At 40.1% G+C, this 26,370-nt stretch overlaps 1 protein-coding gene across 4 annotated transcripts in view; it reads left to right on the forward strand.

The window, feature by feature from the left end:
* Nucleotides 1-26,370, forward strand: part of STARD13 (StAR related lipid transfer domain containing 13) — a 293,669-nt gene that overhangs the window by 52,729 nt on the left and 214,570 nt on the right. The window contains exon 1 of one of the 4 annotated variants that reach the window (XM_071433934.1): nt 15,264-17,372. The exons of the other annotated variants lie outside the window; for them this stretch is intronic. The gene's annotated coding sequence lies outside the window, so the exon portion shown is untranslated. Of the gene's footprint in view, nt 1-15,263; nt 17,373-26,370 lie in introns of those variants that run through there. 4 annotated transcript variants of the gene reach the window in all.

Consider the following 26,370-nt stretch of genomic DNA (forward strand, 5'->3'; position numbering starts at 1 on the left):
TACATATCCCAACTTCACTGCAGAAACCCATCAGCACACAAAGAAATAAGCCAGATTTTTAGAAATTCTTCTCAGCAGATAATATTAGAAGACCAAGGCCCAAAAATGGTTCCCAAACAGTGCAACTTTTGATGCAATACTGACCCTGATTCTCATGACACATGGTTTATTAAGTAATTGCATTGTTCTTCTAACCTAAACCAAGTCTTACTTCCTCAGCTACTCAGAAACATTCACATTAATGAAAATAATATATCTCAAAATGGATGCACAACATCCTTTGGATTTTCTTTACTGAAGATCATTCCCATAGATAAAAGGGAGACACCAGGAGATGTTGTCATTTAGTTTATTTTATGTCTATGCCATAAAATAAACTCAAGGATGCAGCTTGTAGTGCAAAATAATGGATTATAAATTGCCAGACAAGCATCTGAAATTATCTAGTAAATCTCAGTAAATGTGTCAAAACATTTCAAAAACTGGATGTAATGTTGCAGTCCTGGTTTTGAGTTTTTTCTATGAAAATAAGTAGCATCATTCAAGGAAAGCCTCCAAGAATTAAAAAAAAAAATTAAAATAAATATTAAGATTGTCTTGTCTCTCAAATTTTAGCAGCAGTCATGCATTACTATGCAAACTGAAATCTCTCCCCATGACTCTGGTTGAAGCAAATGTATGTCACTGTCAAGTTATTTATTTCTATTGTTTAGAAATGGTGTTAGGGAGAAATGTCTTTCTAGTGGAAAGATATCAAATAAATAAAGACAGCATGAGGTAAAAATGCTGACAAGGGCAACTGGTATTGCTAAACCTTAAACTTATAATCATATAATAAACAGATTACTTTGGCCATACAGATACAAACAATCATATAGAGCACCCTGCACAAGATCCTGGCTAAATCCTTGCTACTGGAGTTCCCAGTGAAACTGTGTTTAAGATCTATCCTGCAGGGACACTCCTACCCAGATACACCTGTTACTGACTGCAAACCTCCTATTTGAGTTCTAGAAAGGAGGAAAAGCGGCCACCTTCTCCAAGAAAGAAGTGCTGGCCCTTGCAGGCAGTCACCACAAGCAGAGTCCCAATCTCCTCTTAAATAGTTGTTACACGCACTTGGATTTCTTGTTTCATTGACAACTCTTGAACTTCTTGTTTCATTCTAATTAATAAGTAGATAAAAACCTTTAAGTGCACTGAGCAGTAAACAAGCAGAGGGAAGATGGAAAAAATTCAATTTGTGTATGCTGCCAACTCTGTCAAGTGGAAGAAACTGCTGAAAACAATTCATATAATGATGGCCTTTAAAAAAATGCTCTTTCTTCTTTTTCCAAAGGCTTCTGCCTCTTCTGAGTGGTACAAGATAAATGGTACTTCTGTTCAATTTATGAATTCAGCATGGTCCCCGAGTTTCCACCCTTACAGCAGTTCCACATATATTTCCTGTGCCTCCTTATAAAATCTAAATTTGGGAATTTGTTTTTCTTTGTCAGGAGTCTGTCTGTAATCAGCAGTACATTTAATGCCCAATACAGTTCTGCCCAAACACTTAGGCTAATGTTGGACTAAATGTTCTTAGAGGTTCTTTCCAATCTAAATAATTTTATGATTATTTGGTTAGTTCTGACCAGAGATTCTTTTGCAGCTCTGAAGTGGCAACTTCAGCCATTTTTCCTTGCTTGTTTAACTTCAAGTCTTCATATCAAACTTGATATGGTGTTTGTGCACACAGCCAGCTCTGTGTCCAGGGGCAATAAATTATTCAGAATAGCTTCTGAAACATAACATTTTTCTAGATTGTCATTTCTTCAAACTATACTGAGCAGGACACAGCTGAAGACTACATTTAACCAGGAGCTACTATTCAACTTTCCATCCATAAACTTATCCTATCCTTACATAGCCTGAAAACAATATGTGTTACTTTCAGGAGTAACATTTCAGGGAAGTAAATAATTGAAGGTATTTGACAGATATTAGGCAATAAGAAACTATTATGAAATCATACCCTTGACAGTGTGAATTGTCATGGATCTTCCATCACCCCAGGGATTGTATACAAATCCTGCTAATATTGTTGGCTGCTGCAAAGAGACAAGCATAGTCCTACCAACATGGAAGCAAACTTAAAATCCTTTCTGGGGCAATTTCAAATAGTTTCTTTGGGCAGCCCATATTAGCAACTGGAACAGTCAAAAAGCTTTCTGTGATTGTCGACATTACTTAGGGCACCTAAGAGAGTTGTCACAGCTTCCTCTATTGTTTCTTGCTCCTTTGAGACACAATGGGATGAGTCAGGAAAGCCAAGTGCTGGAAAGGAACTGCTTAGAGTAACCATTAGGACTGCTAGGTGCTCCAGCAGCCCCTCTGCAGCCTCCCTGTCTGCACTCATATTTACACCATGCCTCTTTCAACGCATTTAGGAAGTTTGTTTAAAGCACCATAATGCTTGTTTGTTTAAAGCACCATAATGATGGACTAATATTTGCATTGAATGTTACTGGGTCAAACAAAGAGTGAGATGCCACTCCCCAGGAGAGACAAGATGACCGAAACAGATAATTTAGGTAATTAAGGTAGCATTCACGATGAATATCTTTGTCAGGATTTGGCCTTCAGACTGTAAGTTCAAAGACTTTGGAGGAGACTGCACAGGCATGGGAGTGGCCAGTACAATGTCAGAGACAGCCTCTGTGTGCAGCTCTGTATTGTGTTAGCAGGGGAGCTGTGCCATCACCTTTCACCATCAGTAAATCTTCAAGGAAAAATGTAGTGTCATAAAGGAGGTTTGTGAAAGCTCCATTGTTTTTGACATTTAAAGCTAAGGCAACTGAACTCTGAAAATTACTTCAGAAAACAGACATTTACTGAAAAAACAAAAAAGGATGATCAGTTTATCTTTCCCTGATTATTCACTTACTGTCATTGATTTCCTTGTTCCATCCTTGTACTACAGTTAGGTAAATTTTATCCTCATTACTCATTGCCAAATGAAAAGTTTGACAATTATTGCATCGGCTTAAATCACAAGATTTAGACTGAAATAATTTGCTGAAATGCAATATGGAAGTTTCCATAGCATCTGTTCCTCATCTTGCCTGCTTGATTCAGCCCAGGATGCAGTTGGCTTTCTGGGCTGTGAGCACACACTGCGGTTCATGTCCTGCTTTTCCTCTACAAGAACCTCTGAGTTCTTCTCTTCTCAATGAGTTCCTCTCCCAGTCTGTGCTCATGTCTGGGATGGCCCCAACAGGTGCAGCCCCTTGGACTTGTTGGACCTCATGAGGTTCTTGTGGGCCCACTTCTCAGGTTTGTCCAGGTCCCTCTGGATGGAATCCTGTCCTTCTGTTATGTCAACTGCACTGCTCAGCTTTGTGTCATCTGAAAACTCACTGAGGGTGCACTCGATCCCACTGTCAATGTGAGTCTTCTCCTGTCAGTTGTTGCAGTCACAAGAAGAGATGAATCCCATATAATTTATTCAAAAGCCATAGTCCTCAAAGTCAATTATCATTCCTTAAAATATATGTATCCTTCTGTGTGACTTGTTAATATTTTAATCAAGTAATCATACCCTATGAGAAAGGAATCAGAAAGTTTTGAGTCTTTGACAATGAATCTGACCTGGCAGTGTACCCAGGTGGCCAAGAAGGCCAATTGCATCCTGGCCTGTATTAGTAATAGTGTGGCCAGCAGGAGCAGGGCAATGACTGTACCCCTGTACTCAGCACTGGTGAGGCCACACCTCAAATCTGGTGTTCAGTTCTGGGCCCCTCATTACAAGAAGAACATCAAGAGGCTGGAGCATGTCCAGAGGAGGACAATGGAGCTGTGGAAGGGTCTGGAGCACAAGTCTGATGAGGAGCAACTGATGGAGCTGGGGGTGTTTAGCCTGGAGTAAAGGAGGCTCAGGGGACACTTCATCACTTTACAAGCACCCAGAAGGAGGGTGTAGTGAGGTGGGGGTCAGTCTCTTCTGACATGTCTCAAGTGGAAGGACGAGAGGAAATGGCCCTAAATTGTGCCAGGAGAGGATCAGATTAGACATTATAAAAATAATTCACCCAAAGAGTGGTTAAGCATTGGAACAACATGCCCAGGGAGGTAGTAGAGTCACCATCTCTGGGAGTGTTCAAGAGACATCTGGATGTGATTCTTGGGGATATGGTTTAGGGGTGATTATGGTGGTGCTGGGTTGCTAGTTGGCCTAGATGATCTTGAGGGTATCTTCCAACCTTAATGACTCTGTGATCCTGTGAATTTTCATTATTCAGATTACATTGAGTTCATTCAATTTAAATGATCAAAACAGAGCAGCAGTCAAGCCTACATCTGTGATCAGGTACTTTACAGCTGCCAAAGTAAGCTTCCTACCCTTGTACTTGGGTGGCTTACACTCTGCTCAGTGCCTTGCTTAGCCACTCTGAAGCACTCTTCTGAGAGGTACTATTCTGTTTTCATTAACAAGGCAGTGGAACTTAGGTGGAATTCAAGCTATCTGAAAATTGCCCTGCAATAGTACCTCCTTCTCTAATTCAGTTGTACAGGAGCATAAACTAGAGAGGAACATATTAGAGTAAAGTACAAATTCCTACTCTCATTCCTCCCATACTTTGGAAGTTTGGACTTCATTCTACCCTATGAAACTGAGACTCCAAAGCTAGAGGAGGAGAATGGTTGCAAACTTGTGATGACTTCTTCATGAGGAATAATACAGTTATTATCTCCTTTCAGTCATCTTCTGCAGACACTGGAAATCTACCCAGGTAGGAGAGCTGAGCACTGAAATAACAATACCCAGGGAGAACAGGCTATGAAATCAGGGGGAGAGAAATGGGAAATCACTTCTCTAAGAAAGGAGTCATGCACTAAGCTTTACACATTCTAATTTCCTTTGTGTGTCTGTAAGATTTGTACTTTCTGTATTTCAGTGGCATTTTCTTGAGAGCTGATAGATAAGGACACAGTGACTCAAACTTTGCAAGTTTTTCAGTGTTTATGCTTCTTTCCTGCCTGCTCGGAAAAGGAGTTGGAGAACTCCTGATTGCTTTAGCAGTGATGCATTATTGTCAGTCAATAAATAATCACAATCAGCTCTTTACTATTAAGAGTCAGATAAATGCTGGCTTAGGGACTTTAATTATTAAGTTCATGAAAGGATTTTTTATTAGCATCACAAATTTGAAGGACTAATGGTGAATATAGCATTTTGCATTAAGTACTTTTTTCTGTCACCCCACTATTCCTAAGAGTGTGACTATTTCTCATTATAATGTGGCATTTGTTGTGTCCTGCTTGTTGTGGACATTAGCTACATGACTGTTTCTACTGAGAAATTATAGGAACTTTGGAAAATAACAGTAAATTATAAGAAGAATAGTAATTTAAGGATACGCTTAAAAATCGTACTGAAAAGAATTGGTATATTGAAATTATGTAGGAGAACATGTAGATGCTATCAAAATTACTGCCCTTCATCTCTCCAGCATACTTGCATGCTGCTTGCCAGTTTTAATAAGCATGCATCACTCAGTGTTGATTAACATAGAATTAAGAAATAGAAGTGTATATGGCCCTAGAAAAGATACACTACTTGCCATTAGCAGATACACTTATTTTAAATCACAAGATCATCTTTGGCAGGCATCAGTGGCTATAGGGTTGAGGTTGGAGAAAGGATGCACTCTGGTTTTTTTTAGAAGGCATCCCACAGACTATTCTGAGCAGTCCCTTTCAGCTTGGGCTCTGCCAAAACCCTCCTGGGGAAAAGTTGTAATATGAGGGGACACAACCTGTTCTTTATCAAAAGCAGAGCTGATAAACAAATCTCCATGTTATGGCGTGACTAAAGCTCAAAAAAATCAGAGGGCTGCATTGCAGTTGATTCTTCTGTTCTTCTGCAGTTTGCTGAATACCATCACTCTAAAAATGTGTAGGATATAGTATAAATTACTGACATAGTGAGAGTCTGAGAAAACTGGATAAACTAATGAAGAAAATTGGATAATTAGTCAAAAGGACAACTCATCTTGACTTTCAAATTTCTTTAGAAAATTCACAAAGTGCATTTCAACTTGGCGTTGAATTAGGTTATACATATATTTTATATATATAATATATATGTTACAGAAGGTGAGATTACTGAGTTACCTTGCAGAGTGTGAAACCCTTGGGCTGTTCAAGTTAATGTGTAGACCTTTATAGCTGTCCTTCCAAGAGGATACTGAACTGCCAATGAATTTTGTTGCACACCCTCACCAAAGCCCATGCACACACACTAAAAAACCCCACAAAACAGCATTTTGGGAACCCCTGCTTTAGTGTGTTCAAGAGCATTAGTGCACTGTTTATTGTTTATATTTATTATTGTTGTTTTTATTTATCTGTAAAGCTTCAGAAGACTAAACAGTTAACACAACAGATATTTTATACTAAAGGGGGAACATATTCACTACTTGTGAGTTATGTTTTTTTTCAAATATTGACTACTTTATTTGTTGTGTATTTGAATATTTTAGAATCATAAGGTCACCTCAGGAAAGAGCAATATTACTACTAGTCTTGCCAGAAAACATAAAAAAAGATTAGGTGCTTATGGTTGCACTGGGACCATAAAATAAAAGAGGTGTTTTAAGATTCTTCTTGAAAAGTATCTCAAAATATCTGGAACCTGTGTAATGTGAGCCCATTCAAATATTTCATGTATCCCTACAGAAGGAGAGAAAAAGTCAACAAAAAATATGACCTAAGTCAAGGCTGTGATGAACAACATTCCTCTGTCAGAGCATGGGAAGAGGCACCTGTGAGAATTACAGACTGAGTCTTAGGTGCAGGGAACCAGAAGAAGCATGTGGAAATCTGTTAATCTGCTTTACACTGAAATTAAGATATTTCTTCGAGGAACAGATGGAGACACTGGATAAACTGTGGGACGGGCAGTAAGCAGAACTTTTGAGATCAGAAACTTGCACAAAAGATGAGGAGACCAGGGAAGGGTTGCATTTTAAAGCTAGTTTGGCTGACAAACCAGGATTCGGTATGCTTTTCAAGTCAGCCAATAGAACTGCAGTACAGCAGAGGAGAAAAAAATAACCAACCAAACAAAAAAACCAGAAAGACACAGAACTTTACTGCATCAACAACCTCGCAAAGTATATTTTGTAATATGTAAAAGTTCTTGAAAGGGATTAAGAAAAATGAGTTACAGATTTCTTCATACACAGAAGTCCCATTGGAAGATTGTCGCACTTCCTATAAGGCATTTAGGTGCTTTTGAAACTTCTTTCTAGGTAACATAGGTCCAGTTAATGAAAATCAGACTCTAGTGATACAGCTAGGATCCCTCTGTCCTTCTTGGCATGAAATTTTAATAAAGTAATGTTAGCTTGATATTGTAACAGACATATTTCTTTGGTAGGGCCATGGGACCCCAACAGGTATGATCTGACTTGCTAAGGGATCTACGAGCACTTTGATACTGCCACATTGCAGGCTACCACACAACCAGAAATCTGTGTGAACACTGAGATCCATGACTGAACCCAATTTAGAGACACATTTAAAAAAATTTAAATGTCATGAACTTTATTGAGAGTTGACAGATCTGAGATTTCATTTTACGGCATTCTTCTGTGGTTACTTTCTACAGGAAAGTGTCCTAAGCCTCAAGCCTTTCCTTAACAATCTCTCCAAGTATAGAGTATTACAAATTGTAATAAAAATGGAAACAGATTATTCTTTCTATCCAAGCTTTTGTACAAACTGATGCTCTTGTAAAACTCTCGCCCAGTTTTGAATTATCTCAGAGCTAAGACTTTTGCAGTGCAGAGAAGGAAAATCTCCTCTGAATTAGCTTGGAGTTCTCCTGAAATAAATCAGACAGGGCATTGAAGTCTATGTCTGCATTTGAAATATTTTTTATTCCAGAAAATTAACTTCAGTAAAATCTCACCAGGTTTTTACATTGTATTACTGGGCTCTCTTTGTGTGCTTTCTATGGACTCTGAAGTTCTTTGGCATTTAGTTATCAATCCAATTTTTCAAAGATCAGGTCTAGAATAGGTAATGTTTTAGCATCACAGATTTAACAGCTCATTTCTAATGTATGTGCAGAGAAACTTTGTTTGGCTTTAATCCAATCTTTGTGATGAAGCAATTAGTGATATGGTAGATAAATTACCGTAAGGTTTGCAGTTACTATTTATTGTTTCTATTCAAGCAGTATAAGGGTGACACTTCAGTATTTACATAATGAGGATTTTTCACCGTGGCAAAAACCTTGGCAGTTAGTCTGGGGTCTGATTTACTTAAACCAAAATGTAAGAAAAGTTGCTAAACCTGCCAAGAAAGAACAGAACAGAACACTTCAACTTGTATGTATTTTATTTTTTACGATGTACACCACATATCAAGATCAAGAGAAAAGTACACAAAGCCAGTAACTAGAAGCAAGAATATACAGGCTGCCTTTTATTAACATGCCAAGATAGGTGCCTAAACTGAGGGGAAGTGGAGTACCAAGAATTTGTGCAACTAAGGATCTAAACTCTGAGAGTTTACCTCAAGTTGTACTTTAATCTGCTGTGTTGCAGATTTTTCCAGAATATTACAAATAACTAGTGATACATGGAAAAATTTCATGTTTGTGAGATAAAAGATTATTAAACTAAAAAAGATTACCCCTGGAAGACAGAAACATTCCAAAGACCCTGAGGCTTTTTTTAAAATAAAAGTTGCAATACTACGATGCATTTCTAATGCAAGGGGGCTATCAAGATACCCCTCTGTTTTGTGTTTTGTTTAGAACAGATCAAGTGTTATCTTGAATTGTCCAAGCCTTGTCTTGGGGGACACATAATGCCACTGATGCTAAAAAAAAAAAAAAAAATTGAAAGAGAGAAATGAGATTAAGAAGCCTTAAGTGGGAAACCCCCAGTATTCCAAGCAAGCAGAGACAAACTCAGGTCTTTCTGAAATAAAGGCAAAAACAAATTATAGAAGTTCAGAAAATGCTTTTGAAACCAAACTTTTCAGACATGACAAAGCTTGCATTTTGCATGTGAATGACAGACAGCAAACTCTAAAATTGCCACTTCTTCAAGTAAAAGAATTTACCATGAATACAAACGAAAAATAATAGCAAACTTTAAAATAGTTAGAATTGCTATAAATTGGAATGTATACATTCAGAGTTTTTATCTCTGATCATCTTTTCCTGTGTGCAATGTTTCCAGTTTTGTAAAAAGTTCTTAAGAAGATGAATTTAAGTTGCATTAAACAGAATGAAGATATCTAAGTTAAAATAATAATAAAAAAGACTAGGCCTTCCTGATGGGTGCTTTTTTCTTATTTGGAAATTGTGTTCAAATGGTTGCAAATGCTAAGGAGCGCTCACACAATCACCTTGGAAGACACAGCATTTAATTCTAACGTAAATTAAAAGGAATTTGTAAGAGTGGCAAGTATGGTTGAAAACTGTACAAATTTGAGAAGGACCATTTGGTTTATGCATCCAATTTAAAATTGGCAGTATATATCAAAAACCCCAACCTCCTAAGTATAGCATGAAAAATAAAAGCATTCCATTTTGCAAAGGAAGTAATTATTTTTAAATTTGGGGTTACTTTAGTTCAGAAAAAAACTCCCCAAAGATTCAAAATTCTCCATGACAGTGAAAAATTCCTTACCCCGGCTGTGATATGTCAGGAGCCTCCAGCAGCATGCTAGGTGGGCTACTAAGGAGCTTTGCAGGTACAGGTATTTTACCCAGAGGAAAGCTGTCAAAATTAAGCTGTCTTTAAAAGGTAATTCAAGTCGATGCATTGACAAATATCAATTAAAAGAAAAGAAAATCACTTGTCATGTAAGATCTGAAATTGCTATCACTTTGGCATTTTAAATTTTAAATTCAAATATATGTTGGGTGGGCTGCAACCAGGCTGGTTTCTACATTGTCTAAGCAGGGTTTTTCCACCAGGGCTAAACTGTACACTGATCAGTTTATGCACATTTTCCCATTTAAGAGCTGTCTAGACCAATTCCCTTTGGAATTGTTTTGGGGTTTTAGGTTTTGGTTTGTTGTTTGGGTTTTTGGGGTTTTTTTATGGATGGCAATATCATATTGGGACTATAGAGAGGTGAGCAGGATTAGAGAGCAATTGGGAGAACTTGTAAATTTTTTAAGTTCCTCAAGCGTTACATTAAGACAGTGTGCTAAAATACAAACTATGATCCTTCCAGCTTTTATCCTGGCATGTTTGGATATACCCCAGGTGCGCATAAAGCTTTCCTCTCAAGGATATCTAGAGATCTTCCTAAACCTGCAGATCTTGCAATTCTACATTATACTCCATTTTGCTAGCAAGATTTTGCTTATTATTGCTACTGTTAAGTATCCTGCATTTCAAAATACACTCACTTGAAGTATGTAACTGGAGAAACTAGCTGAAATCCTTGAATTAGCCTAGGAATTGTTTGATTTCAGTTATTTGCAGAGTTATACCAATAGATCTCTTTATGTGGATTTTTGTGGTTGATGGGGTTTTTCTAAAATATGCCATATCACAGGGAACTGAAATATTTGTGAATAGAATTATCACTGCTGGTAATCATCCTATAGCAGGGGGATTTTTTGCTCTTTCTTGTAATTCTCCTAGTAATTCCAAAGAGCAATATTTTCCTGCTCTTTTTAATAACTATTACTTTTATAAATAAAGCTTACCAAATACCTTAACAAGGATAAACAGAATTTTTGAATGCTTTCAGTTAAGGTACTTAACAAAGAGCCAGGCAAATACAGATAAAACTGAAGCGCTCCAAAATACAAGTTATGCTAGAACTGGCAGTCAGTAACAGTCAGGCTAACTCTTGGTAAGTGAAACCCCGGGACAGGCTCATGTTTTCAGCTTCACCTGCCTCAGAACTTCTTGAGTGCATTTGTATTTTGAAGATTTTGCAGAACTTTTGTATATTTTTAAAGCAGTTGCTACAGATCATTGTTGTCCCTCAACCCTTCGTATTCCAGGAGATGATGTTTGAAGCAAGGGACAGGGAACATGCCTGAACCTTAAAGTTCTGATAACAGTAGTTTTTCCTATTTAGTGACCATCATACTCTTACAGCAAGACAGAATTTTTTGATCTCCAGGCCTCATTTTCCTACCTATGTGTTATACAAAAACACTAACGTGGTATAAGCAATATGTTTATAAGCTGTGGGAACACATAAACTATTCTTTTCCTTCAGGAACAATGCCTAAGGCTGCTTTATCAAAGCACCTTTTCTTCAAAAATTGAGATCAAACTGATTTGTTCAACAGAAAGTGGTTTAGGTTTTTTTAGTGAGCTATCTTCTTCCCAAGTTAAAAAGGACATGCTAAAATATATAGTCATTATTTTGTTTCTGTTTGTGACTAAAAGAGTCACAAAAGAGTCTTCATAAAGTAAGATGTTCAGGGGCAGCAAAATATTATGCAGACAGTATTATACATATATGCACTCACCATATGCAGTCAGTATTATGTGGTAATAATAATACAACATTTACTTCACAACATTTACTTTTTTATTTTTTAATTCTAGCAAGACAGGGCTTCAGCTGTTTACAGATATCATTAATAAGTACAAATACCATGAACAGTTAAAGTTCTGGAAGTTGTTTTGATCACTCACATGGTATTTATGTATTTCTTCTGAAAGAAGAAATGTAGTTCAAATTCTGAACACTTTAGGTACATAACTAGCATTAATAATTAACAATATAAAACTACACACTACATTAATAAGGGATGACTGTTCTTGTGCATGATGTGATTATCTTAATTCAGCTTTAAAATTCTGCCCAACTCCTTCAACTTCTTAGTTTCTATATTTTCATGGCTATTCTTGTCATTTAGAGAAAAAAAAAAAGCATAAACCACAGCAGATTATTATAGTAACACACCTGATGCTGTAGCTTTTAGCATAGGCAGGTAGCAGAAATAGATACTTCAGTTTATCAAACAGAAGATGGCAAAAAATCCCCAAGCAGAGACACAGAGAAGTGACTTGCAAGACATGTCCCAAGTACAGCCAATGGCTTGTTCAGGATGTTATGTGTAAGACCCTTTGCTTCTTCAGGTTAAAAGCTTTTGCCAGTTTTACTAGGCAGGGAGGAATGAAATCTGATCTCTGCAGTTTAGGTGATTAATTCTCTGACACTCAGATATTTAAATATCTATGGTTCCTGATCATCCATGGGGGCTGCTGGAGTAGGCTGCAGCTCTTATAATTTTCTTCCAGAAAAACTGGGAATGTAGGAGGAAGACCAGAAGGAGTGAAAGTGGGGATGGAGTACAGCACATCCTGCCTTAACACAGAGTTAAGACATCAGCAGAATATTATCTGGATCTGGGTGTTAGGGAATGTATCCAGTTTCCATGCTATAGAGAAAGCAGGCTGTCAAATGAAGCACATAAATTTCTTACACAGTTGAGGAAAAGACACTGATGTCTTTGAAGAGCTCCAGAGGGAGACCCCATCTGATTAAGTGCAGGCATTTAAGAAAGTTAAGACAATGAAAAAAAATTTGCCTCCTTACTCATCGTTCTCACTTCCAAAAATGTATACAAGGAGATTTATTTGTTGCTCTGATCAGTGTCCTTATGTCACTTTGACAAGCTTCTTATAATTGAAACGCTACAACCAAAGCCTGTTCAAAACAAGGGGAGACAAAACATTAAAACTGAGCAATGTACATGTACCATAAATTATACCTGGAGTTAGTTTTATCTAGTCACCAAGCGTAATGGTATTTCTGATTTCAAACTTACTCCCACCTCCCTTTAACTCTGGCCAACTCAAAACTTAAAAAAAGGTATTTTGTTTCCTTCCTCATTCCCAGTGATGGGTTTTTTTCCAGAAAAGATTTTCAAAAATTGCACTCATCTGCTGCAATTTTGCCACAAAAAATAATTTTCTTTCAATGTTTTTTAATCCACTATTCCTCCCCTGCCTTACATCCAGAAAGGGACTAACTAAATCCCTGTCTTGATCCTTGGCCACAAGAGACAGGCACCTAATGAAGTTCACTGCACTCCCTGAGTGCTCTGCAAGGAGCAACCTGGCAAGGCTGACACCTAAACAGAAGCTGTTGAGAAACCCCTTTGCTGATTATGAAAGAATAAAGAAGCATATGAGATGAATGATACAAATCCTATAAAATCAGCAAACAAGCTCTGAACAACCCTTGTAATGTATTTTTCTTCAGTTTCTTGAGCAGGGACTAATTGCTCTTCATGAGGAGAATAAAAAGGTCATTTATAAAATCAAGCATCTCAGGATAGGAAGTGAAAATTTATTGTCCTACTGTTTCTACAGAATTCACCTAATCACCCCCACGATGATTATCTCAGAAAAGTAATTAATTGTTCCAAAATATTTTTCAGATTTAAGATTACCACCCTGACATTCTGCAGAATTAATGCCTCCTGCCTCACCCCTTCCAGGACCTCCTGTTGCCCAAACTATTCCACACCTCTCACTGCTTTCCATCATACTCCAGTCCTTTCCTATTCTTGTATTATTTCCAGTTTCTACTTCCCACTATTTTCCCAACACTGCCAATGTCTTCTCTAGTTCCTTTCCCCCAGAATGTCCCTAGCACCCCCCTCCATGACTCTGGCAAGTGACTAATAATATGTGCTTTACCTAGTGGTAACTTCCCACTGCCTGGCAAATTAGCACACATAAATAAGTTAATCAGCAGCTATTAAAAAATTATACTGTGTTTTATCTCATCCTTAGTTTTATAGTGGGCCATCACTTTTGTCTCTTGTACAGTCAAAATTTTAATTCAACTTGGTTGTCCTTGATATTTCTTCCCATATTCCAAACTGGCTTGAAGGTATCTGAAATCTTCAGAAGTTGTGGGAGAAATGTCACAGCAGCTGAGAAACGCAAAGCCAGAACAGTATGATTTTGTCTCTCTTAAAATACCAAGGGGGAAAAAAAATTAAGTGCAATACTCTTATGGTAGCACCTGTAGCCTTGGACATAAAAGCAGGAACTTCTCACCAGTGTATGCAATTGCAAAAATATTTTTGAAAATATCTCTGCTGAGGGACATTCCACCAGATTACCCCTCTGGGCAATGTGTTCCAGTGCTTGGCAACCCACACAGAAAAGAAGTCCCTTATATTCAGGTGGAACTTCCTGTGGATCAGTTTCTGCTCCTTCCCTCTTGTCCTATTGCTGGGCATTATGGAGCACAGTCTGGTCCATCCTCTGACCCTCCCCTGAGAAACTCATAGACATTGATGAAGTCCCTCTCAGTTGTCTCTTCTCAATATGGCCAATTCCCTCAGCCTTTCCTAGGAAGAGAGACGTTCCTCCACTCCCTTGATACACTTTGCAATTTTCCCTTGAATAGAGATGCTCCAGTCCCCTGCAACCCTCCGCTGGATCCGCTCCAGGAGCTCTGTGTCTCCCTTGCACTGAGGAGCCCAGAAATGAAAGATCTGCTTCCGATTACTTTTTAGCCTTGTGTACCTCTGCTTAGCTGTGCAGCCAGGGCATCCGCAGCAGCCTCCGCACGCCCAGCCTAGGCATGAGGCACGTTTTTCCAGCCGAAGTGCTCTGACATACGCACAACCTGAGGCAGGGCGCTATGGAAATGTCACTTCTTGGAGGGGCAAAGCCACACCTGGCTGCGACAGTTTCCACACCATGGGGGAGGATCTCGGGGCAAGCCGGAGGCAGAGCCAGCTCGGCCGCCCCTCCGGTCCCGGGGCACCCCGGCGGCAACGGGGACGAGCCGAGCGCTCCCACGGGCAAGCGGGCGGCGGTTCCGGGGCTCAGCCTCGTCCCCTGCAGGAGCCGCTCCTCGCTGGCAGCGGCTTTTCTCCTCACAGAGCCTCTGCGGGCGACGCCTTCCGGCGCGGGGCCTGCGAGCGAGGCACGGCCGGGTCCCGGAGCGCGGCCCCGGCAGCTCGCGCCGCTCCTGCCCGGCGGGGCGCGCTCCCCTCCCTGCCCGCTAGGGCGCGCCCCCGGCCGGCGCGGCGCCGCCCGCCAGGTGGCGCTGCCGCCCCGCGAGCCGCCGGCGGCCGCCACCCCCGCCCTCCTGCCCTGGCCCCGCCCCTCACGGCGACGTCACAGCGGCGCGAGCGGAAAGGGAAAGCGGAGAGGCGCTGCGCGCGCACCTCGGGGCGCTGGCCCGGGCGCGAGCCCCGCCCCTCCCCTCCCCCCGCGAGAGCCTCTGGAGAGGGCGGGGTCCGGCCGGGGACCGTTGGGCGCGCGCGGGCGCCGCCATTGTTGGCGGGGACCGCGGGAAGGGCGGGAAAGCCGCGGCCGCCCCTCAGCGCCCCCGCCGCGCCTCCGCCCACCGGGCCCCGCTCCTCCGCTCCGCCGCAGGGCCGCCCGCGCCGTCCGCCTCCGCGGCCGCGGGAGGGACGGGAGGGGCGGGTGTGCCCCAAACGCGCCCCGAGTCCTCGTGCCGCCCCCCCGCCTCGGCCCCTGGACATGGCGTGCTGTGACCTTGGTCACGAGCGTGGGGAAACTATTTGTGGGGCTGGTTTAGGGGAGCTTTCGTGTTGGTGTTCGGTTTTGGTTTTTGTTGGTTTTTTTTTTGTGAAAGAATGCTTCTACCAAGAGAAGGACCTGGAAAAGCAACACTGTTGTCTTGGGTTTATTTTTTGGTTTTGTTTTTGTTTGTCTGGTTGGTTGGTTTGTTTCGGGGTTGTTTTTCTATTTTGTAAAGTATGCTACTCAAATTATTTAGAGGGATCTGAGAAAATCTGGTGGCCTGCAGGTCATAATGCTCAGTAGTTCATTTTTTGATTGGAGAAGCCCTTTCTTTGTTCTTTCTCCTCTGTATGAGTTTTGGAGGAAGGAGCCTTTGTGCAGCCATACGTGGGATGGTGCTGCTGTCTCGTGTCCCAGTCCCAGGGAGGTTCCCTGCTGCTGCAAGAGCTGCTCCTGCAAAATTTGGTTTCTTTGCAAATCTTACGTGACGTTCTCAGTGTGCATGTCATAAACCAATTAAAGCAGATGTCAGCTCTCATTTTGTGTGAAGATACCAAGGTGTTTGTAAGATTTGCATGTGCATGCTATTTTGGGACAACCACAAGAATTTTTGTGGAACTACGTGGGTATAATAAAATCATGTGAGGGTTTGGATTGGAAGGGACCTTAAAGATCATTTTGTCCCTGCAGCTGTGGGCAGGGACACCTTATACTAGACCACGTTCTCAGAGAGCTCCATCTGATCTGGTCTTGAACACAGCCAAGGATGGAGCATCCACAACTTCCGTGGGCAACTTGTTCCAGTGTCTTACCACCCTCACAGTAATATGGGAAACTTGGATTAATCTCTTGTACAGCTTACACACGAGCTATAGCTTGTCATAATTTTTTTGTTGTTGTTACTTAACAGATAAGTGTAAATTATCATAAATTTAATATCAGATAATTCTGTGATATTTTAGCAACTATAGTAGCATTTCTTGAGTAATGTGGTCTTGGCTTTGTGCAAGTTTTTCAAATAAAGTTAGCAATATGAGCTATGAAAGTTTTCTTACTTTTGTTGCTCTAGACATCTCAGCAGTTTCAGGAATAGTTGTGAATTTTTAAAATGCATTTAAGCATTAAATACTTACAACAAATGCATAGATGGCATCTAAATTGTTTTTGATTAATACTGAACCCCAGTGGTTAAACCTGGATGCTTGGGTTACAAACTTCCAGTGGAGATCTGGGAATCATGCCTAATTACTTTTCTGGGTCTGGGATTAATGCCCTCTCTTCATTGTTAGCATGATGAAAATTGGTTCAGGATATAATTTAGAAGGTTTACATTATTTCAATTATCATCTATTCTCTTGTTCTCCCATAAATTCATGTTCCATTCATCGTTCCATCACCACCTATCCTTAGCCATAAAAATAGCATCCCTTCTGCCAAGCTTTCTCATCTTTGTCCTTAAGTACCCTTGAATTCCAGAAGGTACCTTTTGCTCTTTATTTGTTCCATTAATTTCAGATTTCAGTTTACAAATGGCTTGCTAACACATTAATGTATCTTCTGATTAGTGCATTGTAAGAACTTGGGCAGGGAGCAGTGTCAGATTTGACAGAACTCCATGACTGTTTGTGAATTTTAGAGCATCCTTTTAATGATTGGTGGGTTTGACGGTTTTGTGTGGTAGCTTGTCATAAATGTGATGATAGTATTGTTATGATTTTACTGCTTTTGTATCATCAATAGTGCTTCTATGAGTTATGTTCTTGTGTGTAATATAGGTACCAAAGAAGCAGCTTACTTTGAAAACAGTTGAAGTTCCAAAGTAGTTGGAGACAATCTCTAGTACCGGTTTTCTTGGAAATTCTTTCACTGTAGGTACGAATTTTAAAAATTCTAGTAACTGAAAATAAGAATGTTGGTATTTTAAGATAAGAAAGTATTAAGGTTATAGTTACCTGCATCAGTTTTTTTAAATAAAAGTATGCTGGCATTTGGTGTCTCTTTCTTTACAATTAGAAATTTGCCAGATATTGAGATCTCTGTCTTATCTTTTACCATCTTAATCTCTAGAATCTGCTCCAGATTCTGCTCCTCAAGGAAACACTGACACTGGTATTTTTAGAAGAAATGACTCAGCTTGTGTGTTGGACTGCCAGGGCAGCCCTGGTGCCAGCACAGGGATTGATTCCCAGCCCTCAGTGCCTTGGAGTGCCCACACACGGAGCACCAGCTTGTGTCCGAGTGAGTTCTGACAGTTGTGACTGATCACCATGGCTGCCAGTCTGCAAAGGCAGCAGACAAAGCCTTGCTTAATTCAGCTGCTGTATTAAACAAGATTATTGCTTTACCAATAAATACTAAACAAAACCCCAGTTAACTGTGGAACAAGTCACCTATGTGTGCTGTTTCACAGCTGGAGCTGACAGGGCAGAGAGGAAGGCACCCACGTTGGCTCCTGTTGCTCCTGGGGGAGTAGTGCTGCCCCTACTCCCCACGGGGACACACCACACAGCTCCCTTCATTCCGGGGCCAGCAGCAAAAGTAAGGCACGAGTGCTTCCTCTTTGGAGGCTCCAGTGCTTTATGCTGTATATAAGCCCAGCTAAGCTTTCCCCTAGCTTTTGAAGGCTTTTTCCCAAAGTGAAAAACCTTCCCAAAATTATTTTACCTTTCAGAAGGTTTATGGATGTGATCTCCCGAATGTTTCATGCATCACAAAATCATTTTCAGTTAAAACACCCTATTATTATCCCTTCTATCTGGTATTAGTGTTTTCTAGTTCATGTTAGTTTTAACTACTGGTCTCCTTTTTTCCAAGGTAATGGCCCTGGCTTTGCTCCTCACCAGGCCCATGTTCCTTGAGATCGTGAACAGGGAAGGTTCAACAAAAGACTGGATGTGGCACTCAGAGCCGTGGTCTGATGTTGACATGGTGATGTTTGGTCATAGGTTGGACTCGATGCACTCGGGGTCTTTTCCAACCTCATTGATTTCGTCAACCCACAACCAGGTCACAGCAGCCTGGACTGCCTCCAGTCCCAACCCCTTTAATGAGCTCATCCACTGTGGTGAGCACCTGGTCTAGTAGTGCTCTTCATCTGGTTGGTTTGTCCAATGCCTGCACCAGGAAGTTGTCCTTGACGTACCCCTTGGATTTCTTACAGCTTCTTTTGCTGTGTTGCTTTCCTGGCAGATGCTCAGGTGGTGGAAGTCCTTTGCTAGGATGAGGTCTTGGAGTGTGATGCTTTCTGTATCTGAAGCAGGAGGCCTTGACCTTGGTCTCCCCCTGATCAGAACCCCCCCTGCAGGTGTCCTGTGCTGGTCCTGTCTTTGAATTTTTTACCCACAGGCTGTCAACCTTTTTGTGGCTGTTTTTCAGAGGCAGCTCTTCACAATCTATCCCTTCCCTAACACAGAGCACAAAACCCCTGCCCCTACATGTCTCTTTTAAAAACTTTGTAGTCTTTGACTACAGTTCTGTCCCAGCCTCTATTTCTGATATGTTGTAGCTTTTGAATTGTACCATGGTTTCCAGCTCCACTTGCTTGTTTCCCATGCCATGTGCATAGGCATAGAGGCATTTCAGCTGGCCTGTGGGCTGCCCCACCTTTTGGAAAGAGCCCTCCCTAATTCCTCTGAGATGATTTACAGGTATTTCCCTCTTGTTTTCTAGAGCGTCAGTATTTTCTGGTTCTTCTCTCTCACTCAGAAGTGTATCCCTTCCCCTTAAAGCATATGAAATGTATCAGGCCAAAGGTGAAGCTGAGCCCAGCTTTTACACATCCTGGACAGCTCTAAACACAATGTTTTTTAAAAGAGAGAACTCTGTTTTAGGAAAACTGATTAAGTCCAATCTCAAATGGTGCAACTTTTGGGAGGGGAGAAGGATCTGTAAGTTAGTTATAGTGGTCTGTAACTTTGGATTTAGTGGCATGAGATCCCTCAGTCTCATGGAACCCAGTCTGAAACCTGGAATTTATTAGTCAGGAAGCACTGCAGGGAGATACCTGCTGTGAACAGACACAAGCTGGTTACATTTTCCAAGGGAGTCATAGTAAGAGAGAATTTTGCAATTAGGTTTTTTTTGTGAAGAAATTAATTGTGTCTCAATACCTATGTGGGTAAAGTACTTTGTCATTCATTGTCACTAATTGTGATGTACAAATAAAACTGCTGTTGCAGATGGTGCCAAACCAAATGAATATGGACAGTGTCAGGAATTTGACTACTGCTTGGAACAGGTGTTTGGGATAGTAGAAGTGCAGTTCACTTCCTCCACCTCACAAGGTGGAGGAAATGGTAGAATAGATAAATGATGAGCTGACATCTGTTGTGAAGCAGCTGAAGATGGGATAACCCAAGAGGGTAATTCATGTGCTGAAATAGGAGCAGATGTCAATTAAGACAGCCTGTCTGGCCATTTGGGTGCCAGTTCTGTAGCATGTGTCATCAGTACAGGCTTGACTAACTGCCTGTTTGTGAAATTTGGTGATGCTTGACATCATAATTTGATAGAAGGTGGAGATGCTGTAGGCTTTGAGAATCTGGAAAATTTAATCATTGGAGCAAAATGTTAAAACCAACTAGGTGCCACTTTAAGTTGTTATTGTTTTTTGGTTTTGTTTTTTTTTGTTGTTTTTTTTGTTTGTTTGGTTGGTTTTTTTTTTAATAAGAAGTTCAATATAAAACTAGTTGCTTTTGCTAGAAACAAAATGAAGCCGCAACAGAATTTTTGTGTTAGACTGTCCGGATTACTTCACTTTAAAACTTCTGCTGCGGTGTGGAATTGTTTTCCAAAACATTTTGCCCCAAACCTTGTCTTCAACTAAATTCCTTTCTTTTCCCTTTCCAATTTCATCCTTATCTGTGGAGAGAGAGAATGCAAGAGAATAGTGCAGAAGGTAGTCTCACACCTGAGGAGTTGCAGCTGTACTAACCACCAAAGATTAGGAACAGGCCTGCCCTTAATAGGCTACAGCTGTGTCCAATAAGAAGAGTGCTACAAAAGAGTGGGTTAGTGCTTGAGGGGAGAGATGGGGTTTGTTGGCTGTGCTGTGAAGAAGAAGGAGTCAGTGCTGTGAGGAGATGCCCATGAGAAATCACCAAGAAGGTATGGGAACTTTGCACTACTATGATAACAATTGGTGATTCTGATGTGATCCCATGGTGATTTGGGTAGAGAACTGTAGAGAGAGCAGTAAGGAGGTGATCCCATGGTGATTTGGAAAAAAGGACTTAAATATTAAGCAATGTGATCCTAAGGTGATTCAGGAAGATGACTGCAGACCTGAGAGAAATAAGATGGTGGAGTCAGGCAGACCAAGAGCCTGAGAGCCTAAAAATCTAGATGAGCTATAGCCAGGCAGACCTGGGAGCCTAGAAGTCTGGACTATGTATGAGGCCCACCCTCAAGGAGAAGGGTGATGGATATGAGGAGCAGATACTACACACTTTGCTTATTTGGTGCATTGGAGCAAGCCCCATGCCCTTGCCAAGGTACGGCCACAGTCTAGAGGGGAGCCAGGACGGTGCTGGGTTCCCACAGAATGGCAGTGTGTGCAGCAGGACACAATGGGAAAGTCGCTGCTACATGAGCAGACAATATGTAAGAGAAGCCCTCTAAAACTGTATAGTGGCAAATCCCCAGTAACCCACTGTGATTTGGGATGGGCTGTAGGGCGAAGTGCAGCCAGAGATGGAGCCCAGCGTAGCACTGAGAGCAGCAGGGGATGCTGCCTGGTCTGGACCTGACAGATTTTGCCACCTGGGGTACAGGTGAGCTGCTGGGGATACAATGGGAAATAACATATCAAGTGAAGAACAGATTGTTTCATCTACATGGAAAACAGAGCAGGGCAAGAGAGGCTTCCAGTGACCAACTAATACAACAAAGTGTAAAAGGAAGAGAATTAGTAAAACAGCAGTTGGAGCTGGGGACAGAGTAGCTCTATCATTCAGTATGGTGTATTTGCTTGCTGATGGAACACGTGCATTTTGTTTGTGAATTGCAACTATTAATCTTTGATTAGGCATAAGTGTAAAAGTTTATATTTCATAAGCATAAGTACACTCAACAAATACTGGATCGATGTTGTTCAAGTCATGTAGCTATTGATAAAATTATCTAACTGTTGGATTGTTATTATCCTAATATATAGCCTTTAACTTATTCTTGTGAGTTGCCTTAAAAAGTTGTACAGCTATTGATATTGCCAATGTTCTAGAAGTGCAAGTATAAGAGTTTCTGAGTAAATGTAAGTTTCAATAATGAATCAAAGTCAGTGCACAGTCAATTTCTATTCCAAAGTTAAATAGAAATTACACAAAAGGTGTTTGTACTGGGTTTACTATCTTTTGCAAGGGGCCCTGCAAAAGATAGTAAACACAGCATTAGTTTATGAAAAGCCTTAGGTTGATGTTCTAGACTGTGAAAAGCAAAACTAAATCAGAATTTAGAAACGTATGTTCTTGCTGTGACCTGTTGCCTGAACATTTGTATACTGTTAATCCTAAGTGAGATACATGAATATGTTATAATATCAAATTACTCAAACATATCTTTCCAGAGATGCTGCAACTTTGTAATTAAAAGGAAAGGGGAAATTGTAGAGGGATAGAATGTAAGAGAAAATAGTACAGAAGGCAATCTCACACCTGAGGAGTTGCAGCTGCACTAACTACCAAAGATTAGGAACAGGCCTGCCCTTAATAAGCCACAGCTGTGTCCGATAAGAAGAAGAGTGCCACAAAAGAGTGGGTTAGCTGCTTGAGGGGAGAGTTGGAGTTTGTTGGCTGTGCTGTGAAGGAGTCAGTGCTGTGAGGAGCTGCACATGCACATCAGAAATCACCAAGAGGGTATGGGAGCTTTGCAATGTGATGACAACACTTGTCTTGGCGGAAACACCATGTTGATACAGTTTGTGGCCTGCAGTCATAGGAATTAGGTTGGGTTTCTTCATCTGGGAAATTTTCCATAAACTTAGTATTTGGAAGACTTCATTGGTACAAGGGGTTCTCTCCTGTCCTGCCTAGCTTAGAGCAATACTCCTTAAAAACTGATGCAAGAACCCTTAAAAGAGAGACAGGACTTTGGAATTTTGTTTTCTTTCCCATGATGGACATAATCACTGTGCAAGATCAATGTGTTGAATACAAATTAAAGGTCAAATTTGCCAATTTACTGTCTAAAAGATTAAAAGCAGTTATTAAAAATAACTTAGTCCATTTCTGAGCTACTTTGACAAATCAAGTAGTCAAATACATGTAATGAAGTCAGGGTTATGTTACATTATTTTCTCATGGCTTCTTTGGGTTCCTTTTTCTCCCATGTTGTGCACCTATTAATCATTAAAAAAACAAGCATATATCCTTATTGTACTATATCTTGAAGTTAGTATTTCCACTAATTATTTCCAATATAAAAAATATTTTTTTTTTATTTTACTGTAATTCATTATTCAAAGATATAGTGGTGTGCTTAAATACAGTTAAGCCATAGAAATGCACAGTTGAGCTTAGTGAAAGAAAATTAAGGTAGGTCTGTGGGGGCCACTTTAAGGGAAAATGCAGAAAAGCCAGAAACAAACTTGAATATGTTTAAAATTCAGTTTGCTTTGCTCTAGAGCATCAAAAAACACAGAAGGTTTCATCATTCATACAGGTATGGCTTGTGTCACTTCTGAAAACTTGTCTGATGAAATCAGTAGCTTGAGGCAGCAGCATTCAGGAACGAAAACAGCAAAAACAAAGAAGCTGGACAGGAATGATAATGAAAGCTCTATACACAGACATATTTAGGAAGTGTAATAAGTTTAGGGGAAAATGATTTGTCTTGGAAATTGTGTTTCCTTTAAAACAGATTTGCATATATCTTCATGTTAGTATTTCTGGAGCTTTTTTCCTGCAAAACTGCTAAGGTCTTACAGCCCATCTTAGGTGAGTGGTTTGGGGATCAGAGCTTTCATTTTCCCAGAAACCTATGTGCATGGCCTTGCCTGCTGACTTGAGAGTTGGAAGAGACTTCCTTGATAATCTCAGATATATAGCCATACAGCTCCTAGAAGTGAAAAGGTTGCAAACTGCTGAGTTTTCTCACCTGCTTTCCAGGATGAAGGTGCTACAAGTTAGTTGTCCATCCAACAGCTCTGTAAATACTTAAGCAACACTGTAGTGGGATATTAAGGAAAATTCCCTTTGAAGTATTTTATCTTCAATATAGAAGGCACATATAGATCTATTTTTGAATGAAAGAGTTCTTTGTATTCTAAATAATTTTTTTAAGGATTTTGTATCAGGAATCAATCTGTCTTCCTCCCCCATTCCCTGTAGGCAAAGCCATCAGCAACTCAAGAGACCTTCTTTTACACAGGTTTTTTTTTTTTAAGAACAGAGGAGCCCTATCCGTGCAGCAAGAGTAGAATATGATATTTGGTCCCTGAAATTGTTCCACAAAATCATTATTTACAGATCTAGGCTGTACATCAGAGAGAATTTTTATCTGAGCAGATTTAATAGGGAGGAGGGTTAAATAGCATTGGTATATTTTACTCTGTGGTTACTGATTTACTACCCAAAGTTGTACAATACATTAATTGCCAGAACAATTGGACCTATTGAAGTTCTAAAGTGAAAGGCACAAATTATCAGATAAATTTAGAGTTGTGTAATTTTCTCATAACCCTTCACTTGGAAAGCCTTTCTGCTTCCAGTATAGGATGAGGTCTGGCAGCAGGGTTAACCCTGACCCCTGAGTGTTCTATATAGAGTTGTTCATTTCTGCCACATTCTTTCAGTTTAAATTTAGATTTGCTGGCAGCTATTATGCCTCTTGCAATAAGCCTTGTGACCAAACATTGAAACAAATATGCCTTTTATCACAGATGTTTTTGCCGAATAAGATTAGCGAAAAATACTTGAAAGCTGAAAAACAACGTGCAGAAGCCTTTGGTCCAAAAGGCACCAACCTTTGAATGTCTGGAACTGTATTTTCTTTATTTTCTTTTCAGTGTTAGAAAAGAGAAAATAAGTGTTTAGATGATTGGGCACAATCTTGCAGCTTGTTTTACCTCTGATTTGTTATTGGTAGTAATGAAATTTCAGCTATGCAAATGAATACAGAGTCAGGATACATATGAATGTGTACATGTAAAAAAGTCATTAAGGTGTTCTAAAATAGACTGTGGTTGCTGTAGGATAGAACTGAGTCTTACATTTTGCTGATTGCTAAATATGTCTTAGTAAATCTCATTTGTTGGGATAATTCTTCTATACAATAGCTGTCTTAAGCATAATAGCTACATCTGTTACTGATTTTAGGAAGGTTCATACCACTTAATTTTCTCTTTTCCATGGAGGATGATTCTTGTTTTATAACATTTTTTTTTTTTAATCTAGCATAAGTATCTGGGACTTGAGAAATCTGTATGGTAAAGGAGTTCACTTTTAAGGCCAATAAGTTGTTCTTGGCCTAGGGTATGCCATGGTCTTCATAGACAGTGTTGCTCCACCTTGAAACACTTCTTCGATAAGGGAATTCTCTGGTCACACTTTCCATATCTATCTGCTCATCTGTCTAGGATAGGACATGAGGAAATGGTCTCAAATTTGCACCATGGGAGGTTTAGACTGGATAGTAGTAATTTTTTTTTTTCACTAAAAGGGTTGTCCAGGGAAGTGGTGGAGTCACCACTCCTGGAGGTGTTTAAAAGATGTGTAGCTGTAGCACTGAGGGACGTGGTTTAATGGTAGACTTGGCAGTTCTGGGTTAACAGTTGGATTAGACAATCCTAGAGGTCTTTTCCAAACTAAATGATTCTGTGTTCGAAGGTAGCATGTAAAAAGTGTTTCTGTAAAGCACTTTGGTCTCTATGCTTTCAAGGTTCTTCAAAAGGTAACAACGTTCCTATGCGTTGCTGAATGGCTATGGCTCCAACAGAGAAAGACCTTGATAATATATGGAAAGGAGTGTTCTCCCTGTAACCTTTTAGGGAAAAAAAAAGAAAACAATGAATAAAGCAGGCCATGATTCTCTAGATAATTTAAAGTGAGATTTTTTTTCCTTCTGAAGGGCAAGACACAAAAGCTTCCAAAGGCACCCTGACCCTACTGCCTGTGTAGTTGCTATGGGCAGGAAACACTGGTACTCAGATCTTTGGAGCACTTTGATAGTGTCCAACCCAGTTACTGGGGCTGAACACTATGGAGCTGTGTTCCTCATGAATGGATTAGGCAAAATTTATTCACCAGTTAGAAGTCCTACTGTGCAGGCTGTATATTTTTGAATGTAAGTAGCATCATGTTTTTTCTGTTTAGCAGGAATTTCAGTCAACCTTTGAAATACATAGCCAATCAGCATTTGTTCCAAATGGTGCTTTTGTGCCAAATTTCCAATTAGTGAATGGCATTTGTTAACTAGGCCCTTTTGGCTTTATCTTCAAGGATAATGAAACCCCATCTTTTTCCTCATCCCCTTAATAGACACAATATAGAGTCTTACTGAATGAAAAAAAAAGAACTGAATGGAGAATGCTAGGAGATTTATAGCTTGGTGAAACTCCTTAGCACTTGTATTTTTTAGAAATGACTGTGGTTTGAATTCTGTAGCATTAAAACAAGAAATTTATGAAAATAAGGGGATTTGGCTCATACAGTTGGTTGAAAGAACATCAGTGAATATTGGAGGTATTGTTCCAGTAGGTAAATATTTGTCGAGATAGAGGAAAAATGTGCTTCCCTGTGCATGGAGCTGCACTTTTTATTGTAATGCGATATCATGTGTGGTGTTGCATACATTTGGAGTGACTTAGAAATTTTTTGAGTCTTCATGAATTTTTATCTTTGTATTTTCTATGGAAAATACTAAATTAGAGACACCT

Source organism: Agelaius tricolor, unplaced genomic scaffold (assembly GCF_023055355.1).
Source record: "Agelaius tricolor isolate 1412-34295 unplaced genomic scaffold, bAgeTri1.0.p SCAF_9, whole genome shotgun sequence".
Taxonomy (NCBI): Eukaryota; Metazoa; Chordata; class Aves; order Passeriformes; family Icteridae; genus Agelaius; species Agelaius tricolor.